Genomic DNA, 10,711 nt, shown 5'->3' with positions numbered 1-10,711 from the left:
TCAGCTGGGCCCAAACTCCCCATGTTTCAGGAGGTTCATGAGTGGCCTCGCAGTCTGGCACCCAAAGATGCCTTGGGATGTACATTTCTCCACTGTGCGATTTTCAAGAGATTGCACAAGAGGGGATTCTTGCAGCCCTTTCCCTAATTATTCTGGGTATGGACACTGGAGTTGCACCTAGAACGAAACTCCCTAAGCTATAATTGCATTATGAATGCTCCTAAGTGTGCTCCGTAGAGCAGCTTTTCCTTGGTGCTGGGTTGGAGAACATTGCCATTGGTGGTGTTTTTTCATTTGTTTGTTTGTTGTTGTCACTGAGGACAAAAAGGAGGATCAAGACAGTTCCAGATTTAGCAGGCTCCACTCTTGTCTTTTATGAATCCGACCTTCTGCACTTCCCTTTTCTCCTGCATCAAGCCTGCCCCCCCACCCCAGGCTTCTCTCCACAAGCCCGTGCAAAGCCTCTGCTGTGATTTCCACTGCACACACAGCACAGTTAGAGATGCTGCTGCCCGAGGACTGCAGCTGTAAGGGACAAGGATGTCCCATACTGCTGGCCCCAGTGGTCAATGTGGGGTCCAGGCCACCTCCAAACATCAGCCAGGCTCCAAGGGACACAGCCCCAGCCGGGAGGTGGCCAAGTGCTCCCTTGTGATAGCACCCAGGGGCTCCCCAGGCCTTTGGAAATGCATGCCGCAGTTGGCTGGGGTCCCCTTGCACTCAGCGGGGCTGGGGTCTGCTCTCATGGATGACTGCAAGCAGAAGGGTCAGAGGGAATACACGCAGACCCTTCCTTCCAGAGGGGCAGGCAGGGCCTGCCTGCAGATTCAGCCGGCAAAGGGACCAGGGCAGCACCTGGGGGCCTGTGCAAAGGCTGCGGGCTGTGCAGCGCAGCTCACGCTTGCCACCCAGTGCCCACACAAGCCCGGCGACAGAGCGGGAGCCAGGTGGCGGCAGGTGTGCTGGGTGGGTCGGGAAGGAGCAGACAGCCAGTGGGAGAGGCACCGCAGGGTGGCATCTCATGTGGACGACCCCTGGGGAAGCCGGGAGGCCCACGTCACTGCTCACTGTCTCTTGCCATCAGCCCTTTCCAAAGGGAGAAGGGTAAAAGCCAGCCAGGCTCCCAGCCCACACAACCAACCCTGAAATGCCTCTCAGGCTAGGGGCAATCTCTGCTGAACCCCCTCCATCCCCAGTACTTTTGCCCCTTGCTTGTTGCTCACAGTTCCTTTGTTTTTTTTCATGCTCTTATCACATGAAAACTGAAATTGCTCTGAAGCACGTACTAAGCCCACCCTCATTAGAAACCATTCCTCATGCACAGATCTACAAAGACATCTGGATGTGTGGGTCTTCAGGGTCCAGGAGCGGATCCTTTTTCTCCCTGCTCTCTTGATGAACCTGATACCACTGCTCAGCAACCTGTGCTGCATCAGGACGCTGTGGAAAGCGGTGGCGGATGGAAGGGCTGCAGTTGGCCAGGAGCACCTGGACACCAATCTCCTTGTTGTCATGATGTGTGTCCTTCAACATGAAGAAACCCACGGTATCTACGAACTGCATCGCCCCACAGTCAATGATTAAGGTGTGTGTATCTACGGAGGGAGGGCAGACATCTGGGGGTGACTTCTCGGCCCTCGTCTTGGCAGGTTTCAGGCAGACAAACCCAGTGCCAAAAAATCTCTCACCGTTGCCTGTGTCTGCATTTGCCTGGCTTTCCACCCTTTGATGCCTAGCAGCCAGCAGGATGGGATTTAACCCAGTTTTCTGGTAGAGAACAGTCTTGAAATAATCTTTGTTGGCATAGTAAAGGGACAACTCGAAGCGGAAGATTTTGATGTTGGCAATACTGCTGAGTTGCTTGTAGGTGGCCTGGTCCTCATAGATCTGTGTTGCTGACCTTGCCCAGGAGCGTGGCCCTGGGTCTCTGCATGTGGAAGATGATGCAGAGCAGAGCAAAGCAGATGCCCACGAGGAGCCTGATCTCCGTGGTGGTCAGCGTGGAGGCCAGCATGGTTGTCTACCACACCACTCTGTCCAGCTTGCTGAGCTGCCACATGTCAGGGATGTTGCAGAACCTCCTCAGGCCCCCCGCAGGTTGGCAATGGTGCCCACCCCCAGGATGGAGGTCTGCAGCGAGTAGAAGAGTGGCATGATTCACAGCAACACTAGTAGCAGCACCAGTGAGGTGACCAGGCCAAAGATCGGGGTTTGCGTCCCCGTGGACTCCTTCAGCAGAGTCTTGGTCAAGGCCACGGAGCTGGCAAAGCAGTAGAAGAAAGCCGGGATCAGGTTGCACATGCCAATGGCGATCATCTCTTGGTTGGCACAGATGGTGTAGCCATGCTTTTTGCCAAAGATTTCTGCCAGGGAGACAGTCATAGCAAAGCCAATAATAGCAATGGGCAGGGCATCGACTGCCAAGCTGGAGAACGGCTTCGTATCTGGCAGAGTGGGTTTCCTGAAACCAGTGGGGATAGCCCCACAAACAGCCGACTTGTATCGCTCTTGAAAGTTGAAGTAGTAAGATACCACCGTGGCTACAATGACCACAAGCAGCTGTATGGGGAACGGGGCTTTCATCCTGTCCTCACACCGATCATTGAGCTCTTTGACAGGCACTATGATGGCCAAAGCAATGAGGCTGGTGAGCAGGTCGCAGATTTGCTGAGGCGATCGGCTCCGGGGCAGACGTGTTCTGCAGCGGAGCAGGGGACTGAGGCGGGCAGGGCTTTTTGTCCGGCATCGAGGCCACTCGGGGGAGCCGCCGGGACCCGGCAGTCCTCGCGAGGGAGGCTGACGAGGCGAGGGCGGAGCCAGCAGTGTCCCCTCCCCGGCTGTTTAAAAGTTGCCCCTAGCTCCCTAGCTCCCGAGCGCGAGCGACCAGGAGCGCGGCGACCAGGACAGGCAAACAGGGCGTGGCACGTCGAAGGGCGTGGCAGTTTGCGCGGCAGTTCGCGTGGGCAGGGCGAGCGGGGGGCCCATCGTCGCTCTGTTGCAGCTGCCTCTCCCTTCGGTTCTTGTAACCTGCTTGCGCAGAACCTGACCATGGTATCAACCAGGCAGAAAACCGTGGCCTCCGCATCTCGTGCGGCATCTCCAGCCACGGTCGCCAGTGTGGCTACTCAGACGGAGGGCTCGGGGAAACACGCAGCCGTCCAGGTCCTGGGCTGCAGAGTGTGCCCCAGCCTTCTGTCGGTCTCCGACAGCAGTGGTGGGTATGCCTGTGGGAGGTGTGCCCAGGTTGAAGAACTGCTCAGCCAGGTAGCAGAGCTCCGGGAGGAGGTGAACAGGCTCAGGAGCATCAGGGAATCAGAGAGGGAAATTGACTGGTGGAGGTGCGCTCTACCCTCTCTGAGGCCGGCTCACGAGCCTGCCACAGCACAGGCGTCTCCTGTTATGCAGAAGACGGAGGTTCCCTCCTCCTGCCAGGCAGCGGGAGGAGACCTAGATCAAGGGGGGGAATGGAGGCAGGTGCCTATTCGGGGTGGTAGGCGAGCCCTCTCTCTGCCCACCTCACCTTCTCATCTACCCTTAAATAATCGATATGAAGGACTAGAGCAAGACAATCTAAATGACAAAGTAGACAAAAACCCGTCCCAGTTGGAGGGGGCGCCTAAGACAAGGCGACCTACACGTCGCATTGCCACATCATCCTTCAAAAAAGAAAGAAGGGCTATTGTTATGGGGGGCTCCCTCCTGAAAGGGACAGAGGGACCGATATGCCAACCGGACCCAACCCGCAGAGAAGTCTGTTGCGTCCCTGGGGCTCGGGTGAGAGACTTTGCCAAGAAAGTCAAGCGCCTGGTACGGCCCACTGACTACTACCCGCTACTGGTCTTTCAGGCTAGTAGCGATGAAGTAGCAACGAGAAGTCCGAAGGCGATCAAAAGAGACTTTAGGGATTCGGGGTGACTACTTAGAGGATCAGGGGCGCAGGTGGTGTTTGCCTCTGTCCTTCCGATAGGGGGGATCGAAGCTGAAAGGCGTGCTGTTCACATAAACTCGTGGCTTCGAGACTGGTGTGACCGGCAGAATTTCGGTTTCTTTGATCACGGGAAGGTCTATGCTACACCGGGCCTGATGGCACCGGATGGGATGCGCCTCTCTCGGGTCAGGAGTTGGCAGGGCTGATAGATAGGGCTTTAAACTAGAGTCGAAGGGGGAAGGGGCTAAAACCAGGCGTGCCGGTGAAGACCTAAGGGATGGTACGCTAGAATCAGAGGGGCTGTGTGCCAGTGAGGTCCTTCGGTCAGATCCACAAGGTGCTGAGTGTAAGGAGACGCACTTGAAATGCTTTTACACAAACGCACGCAGTATGAGGAATAAAATAGATGAGCTAGAAGTCCTGGCCCAGTCCCGCAACTACATCATCGGCATAAGCGAAACCTGGTGGGATGAGTCCTGTGACTGGGGTGTTACGATAGATGGTTACAGGCTCTTCAGGAGGGACAGGCAGAGTAGGCGAGGTGGTGGGGTGGCGATGTATGTGAAGCAGGGGCTGGACTGTGTGGAACTTCAGGTCGGCAATGGCAAAGTTGAGAGCCTCTGGGTAAGGATCAAGGGACGAACGAATAAAGGGGATGTCGTTGTGGGAGTCTATTACAGACCGCCTGGCCAGGACGATAGCGCCGATAAATTATTCTTTACAGAACTAAGAGAGGCCTCGAGATTAACTCCCCTTGTCCTTATGGGGGACTTCAACTTGCCGGACGTTAACTGGGAGTGCCACATGGCTGACACGAGCAAGTCCAGGAGGTTCATGAAGCACCCAGATGATAACTTCTTGGTGCAGGTGCTAACGGAGCCAACTAGGAAAGGTGCCCTCCTAGACCTGTTGCTAGAAAACAGAGAGGGTCTGGTGGGAGATGTGGTGATTGGTGGCCGCCTCGGTCATAGGGACCATGAAGTGGTTGAGTTCAAAATTTATGGTGACAGAAGGAAAAGTGCCACCAAAACCTCATCCCTAGATATGGGGAAAGCGGACTTCAGGCTGCTCAGGGAACTAGTAAGCAAGGTCCCCTGGGAAACTGCTCTTGAAGGCCTCGATGTCCACCAGTGCTGGTCACTCTTTAAGCGATGCCTCCTAGAAGCACAAGATAAGGCAATTCCTAAATATCGCAAGTCAGGCAGGCGGGGCAGGAGGCCGGCGTGGCTGAACAGGAACGTTCTAATGGAGATTAGGCGGAAACAGAGAGTGTTTCGCTACTGGAAGGAGGGCCAGGTGTCATGGAAAGAATACAGGGATGCTGTTCGTGTTTGTAGGGAGAAAGTTCGTGTGGCCAAAGCACAGCTAGAGTTGAAGCTGGCTGTGTCTGTGAGAGAAAATAAAAAGGGTTTTTTTAGATATGTAAATGGAAAAAGGAGAACTAAAGAATACATAGGGCCGCTCCTTGATAGGGAAGGTCTCCTCACAGACGATGACATAGGCAAAGCAGAGACGCTTAACGCCTTCTTTGCCTCTGTCTTCAATGCCGATGATGGGCTTCGGGACCCAGGGTGCCCTGAGCTGGAGGACCGGGACGGTGGGGATGACAAACTCCCAACTGACCCTGAACGTGTGCGGGATTTGCTACTCCACCTGGATCCCTACAAGTCCATGGGTCCGGATGGGATTCATCCCCGGGTGCTGAAAGAGCTGGCGGACATCATCGCGGAACCTCTTTCAATTATTTTTCAACGATCCTGGGAATTTGGAGAGGTCCCAGTAGACTGGAAGCTGGCAAATGTTGTGCCAATTTTCAAGAAGGGTCAGAAAGAAGACCCTAGCAATTACAGGCCTGTCAGTCTCACGTCAGTGCCTGGTAAAATCATGGAGAAGTTGGTTCTCGAACTTATTGAGGCGCACCTGGGGGACAAAGCAGTCATTGGTCCCAGCCAGCATGGGTTTGTGAAGGGTAGGTCCTGCCTAACTAACCTGATTTCCTTTTATGATAAGATCACCCGTATGGTGGACCAAGGGAAACCAGCTGATGTGATTTTTTTGGACTTCAGCAAGGCTTTTGACACGGTTTCCCATAGGATCCTACTGGACAAAATGTCCACCATACAGCTAAATAAAAACATCATACGATGGGTGAGCAATTGGCTAACGGGCAGGGCCCAAAGGGTTATGGTAAATGGGGCTGCGTCAGGCTGGCGGGCGGTCACCAGTGGGGTCCCTCAAGGCTCCATTTTAGGGCCGGTACTTTTCAATATTTTTATAAACGATCTGGATGTAGGAATAGAGGGTATTTTGAGCAAGTTTGCTGATGACACCAAACTTGGAGGAGTTGTGGACTCAAATGAGGGCGTAAAGGCCTTACAGAGGGATCTGGACAGGTTGGAGAGCTGGGCGATCACCAACCACATGAAGTTCAATAAGAGCAAGTGCCGGGTCCTGCACCTGGGACGGGGAAACCCTGGCTGCATGTACAGACTGGGCGATGAGACGCTGGAGAGCAGCCTAGAAGAGAGGGATCTGGGGGTCGTGGTAGACAGCAAGTTGAATATGAGCCAGCAGTGTGCCCTGGCAGCCAGGAGGGCCAATCGTGTCCTGGGGTGCATCAAGCACGGCATCGCTAGTAGGTCAAGGGAGGTGATTGTCCCGCTCTACTCTGCGCTGGTGCGGCCTCACCTCGAGTACTGTGTGCAGTTCTGGGCACAGTATAAAAAGGACATGAAACTGTTGGAAAGTGTCCAGAGGAGGGCTACGAAGATGGTGAAAGGCCTTGAGGGGAAGACGTACGAAGAACGGCTGAGGTCACTGGGCCTGTTCAGCCTGGAGAAGAGGAGGATGAGGGGAGACCTCATCACAGTCTACAACTTCCTCGTAAGGGGGTGTCGAGAGGCAGGAGACCTTTTCTCCATTAACACCAGTGACAGGACCCGCGGGAACGGGGTTAAGCTGAGGCAGGGGAAATTTAGGCTGGACGTCAGGAGGGGGTTCTTCACAGAGAGGGTGGTTGCACACTGGAACAGGCTCCCCAGGGAAGTGGTCACTGCACCGAGCCTGTCTGAATTTAAGAAGAGATTGGACTGTGCACTTAGGCACATGGTCTGAACTTTTGGGTAGACCTGTGCGGTGTCAAGAGTTGGACTTGATGATCCTTAAGGGTCCCTTCCAACTCAGGATATTCTATGATTCTATGATTCTATGTTGGTGTTCTGGATGTACCTGAAAAGGTCAAGCCACATCAGGATGAAGGAGCCCACACCTTCGTGCCAAGGGATTTTCAGTCCCAGGAGGTATTTCATCTGGGAGGTGATAATGGTGAGGCTGGAGCAGGTCACAAAGCTACTGAGGAGAGGTTCTGACCGGTAGACAGCCACAAAGCACAGCTGTAAAACCCCCAGCAGGATCTGAAATGCAAGCCAGCTGTATCATTAGGATCCATGAGAAGGGATAGAAGAGGTGGTGGGCAACTTCTGGCAGTCTGCTTCCACTTCAACCCGTCCAGCTCTCCAGCCTGCTGAGCATTCTGCGTGAGACTGAGGCCTCTTTCTTAAGGAGTTAATCTGTGGTACGAAGAACTAAAGAGCTACCTAGAAGACTTGTCTGTGGCTGGAGATGCCATACAAAGAAGCCTACATGATCCTGGTTGCTGTCTCCTTCAGGTAATAAGGGCTCACAGTTAACTCTGAAGGTGCAGGGAGCAGCCACATCCAAACAGCCATTAGCATCTCTCAGTGGCATCAAGACAGTGCAGCGCAGTGACTTTAATTGTCACAGTGGGAGGGCCTGAAGCTGTCCACTGACCACAAGACCCTTCCACTGGGGACACTGTGCGGCCTTTAATGGAGGCCCTGCTGATGGTGGGGTCCTTGAGGGCTGTTCTTGCCCACCCTAACTTGCTCTGACCTGCCCAGTCATCAGCTCAGGTAGGACTGGGGTGGTGGGAAGGTGGTTCACGGTTCCCTTTCTTCCCTCGCATCTGCTCCTAAGCATGTTTCAGACACATCCAGACACCTGGCCTATCACACGGGGGAAGCAAACCCCCAAATTCAGCTGTGTTTGGGCTTTCCAAATCACTACAGTTGGGTCAAGGGTCTAGTTACGTTAGGAAACATTGCTCATGGCTTTTAAGTCTGAAGTGAGACTGGGACTTAGAGCTGTTAAGCTCAGAAGTTCCTAGCAGGGAAAGGACAGAGAGGAAACAGCACAGCAGTGAACATCCGTACCTGGTAAAGGCCAACCAGGAAGCTCAGGGAAAGGGCCACAGTAGCAGCTTCTGTCACAGGTAGCCATCCCGTTCCCAGGGAAGGTGGAATTGTCCACCAGCAGAGAGCCAGTGCTGCTGTCATTGTACCCTGCTAGCTGGAGGTGCCGGTTCACAGACTGCCTGATTATCAGGCAAAGGACCCCGAAGGATCCGACGAAGTTGTGTCGTGAAGTGGCCCCACATAGATGATATTGCAGAAGAAGTTGGTGTAGATTCCGTAGATGAGATCCTGGCTCATGTACACTCATGGCAGTGAGTACGAGATGGACTGAGGGATGGTAACTGTCCCCACCAGGAGCCCAGATATGTCACCCCCAAGGAACTGAGTCCTGACATTGTACCGGGGCAGCCAGTCCAGCACTGGGAACAGCCGACAGAAGAAGGTGATGGTGGTTTGATGATTGCATTTGCAGACCTCTCTGGCTTTCTTCAGGATGAAATCCTTGGTGCTGAAGTCTGTGGGCTCATTCTCCTCCAACCTGACACATGTAAAATTGATAGGAGGCTCTCCTGGGGTTAGGGAGCTCGGTACATCTTTGCTCTGTCCTGATATCTGGCTCAGTGTGCCTTCCATTGCACCAGGAGAGCTCTGGAAGGAGAGCAGGCATGCCACGAAGAGTTGCATTCATGTGCATAAAGTGCTTTACTTAGCTACGGGGCTTGTGCAGATTGCATGGATAAACAAATAAAAGAAAAGCACCTTCCTGCGGTGCCAGTTGATTTGTTTGCTATCAGTTATGGACCTAATTAAGCACAGCCCCGAGACCACAGCTCTCACATGGCATTCCCACTGGCACAGAGGGCCACATCAGACAAAGCTACGGCAACTGCCGTGCTCTTGGCTAATAGGACAGCAGAGTGGCTTATGATCAATGTCATTTCACTGAACTAAAACTTCTCCAGCAACCCTGCATTTCCTGACAATGCTACCACTTAAACAAAACCTATTTTGAAACTGTTAAGGCATTCCAAGTGATGTTTTAGGAATGCAACGTATGGGTAAGGGAAGTTATTTGCAAAATATGTTTTCCTTTAACATTGTTTTTTTTTTAACAAAAAAAAAAAAAAAAAACATTTTAAATTACCTTGCTGGCTTGCGTCAAACAAGCCCATTACAGAGGCTGATACCTGCAGAATGAAAGCATTCAACCTCTTCCATATGATTAAATAAGATATTTACCAGAGCTACTCCAAGTTTTTCAGTCAAAATAGAGTTGCAACAAAACACACCTTATTGTCAAAACTGATCAATACACAAAGAGAAAATTCTCCTGAGTGTAGACCTAGGCTCTGGAAATTGAACTGGGGTAATGAATTGAGGCAATGCCCATTCTCCAGCCCTACGGGTTCATTTCACATCCCTGGGCCTGACCGCAGTCTCTTACCTCTGGCTGCAGGAGCCAAGTGACTGGGGGTGTTTTCCTCAGGTCCCCCTCCTGCTGGCAGACCTGTCTCCTCACCTCACAGCACACACTGAGCAGAGAAAGCACATGCCAAACAACAGCAAACCTGCTTCCTTTGCCTTCTTTCTGTATCATGTGTTGCTTCTCTTGAGAAAACGGAATTATTCAGCCAAGCAACTGGCCCTTTTCTTGCTGCAGCTGAGGAAGGCTGTGCAGCCAGCCAAACAGAGCTGTGTTTTGAAAACAAACATTGTTTGGGGAGAGTATTTTTGATGAAAACTTGTTCTGCCCATTAAGAATGATTGAAGGGGTTTTGGAGAAGTGCTCCTGCCAGATAACAGCATTGCTGGTATCTGGGGACATGGCTAAACAACGGCAACACCACACAGAAATCTTCCTGCATGTGCTGTGACACTGCCCTCGCTGGGGCTCAAGTCCTGCTGGGCTTCTCTATGCAGATCTTCATCTATTCTGAGCATCTTTTTGCTCCATAAAAACAATCAAACAACAACACTGCTCTTTGCTGGTAGCTTTTCTACCAACGTGCTCCACCACCGCATTTTCACCCCAGGCTCTGCCCCATGCATGCCGCAGCCACGTGCTGGGCTGCTCCCCGAGTGCTCCCATCCCTGCTCTGCCACACTGCATGCACCATTTGTGCGTGCCTTCACAAAGCCTTCATGCACTGCAAGCGGGGGTGTGATGGCATCGTTATTTCTGGGCAGAGAGAGAAAGTGGCATGTGGCAAATCTGCGTAGCCCGCATTCTGCATGTGCCTTTTAAAGAGCGTGGCAAAGGAACAAGGGATTTTGTAGCAAAAGAACAAGGGATTTTGTGGAAAAGTAACAAGGGATTTTACTTTGCAGAAGAGCAGGGCTGCACTGCCTTCAGAGGTAAAGTTGAGCAATTGCATTAGTGGCAAGGAAAAAGGCAATGTCTCATCACCCTGAATTAAACCAGCAGTCTTATAAACACTTCTTCCCTTGCAATCCATGCCAACAACCTACATGAGACCTCTCAGCACATATTTCTGCTTGCCAGTAACATCTCAGCTTCCGCTGACTCTTTTCCATCTTGTTTCCATCGACCTAGCCTCAGACCTTGTTG

General features: G+C 52.6%; 1 pseudogene; it reads right to left on the bottom strand.

Annotated features, from left to right (window-relative positions):
- Positions 1 to 1,326: 1,326 nt before the first annotated feature.
- On the bottom strand, positions 1,327 to 8,836 carry LOC116495046 (annotated as a pseudogene).
- Positions 8,837 to 10,711: the final 1,875 nt, after the last annotated feature.

The sequence above is a fragment of the Aythya fuligula genome, chromosome 14 (assembly GCF_009819795.1).
Source record: "Aythya fuligula isolate bAytFul2 chromosome 14, bAytFul2.pri, whole genome shotgun sequence".
NCBI lineage: Eukaryota > Metazoa > Chordata > Aves > Anseriformes > Anatidae > Aythya > Aythya fuligula.
Note: the sequence above shows the minus strand (reverse complement) of the source record. Positions and strands in the feature narration are given on the sequence as shown.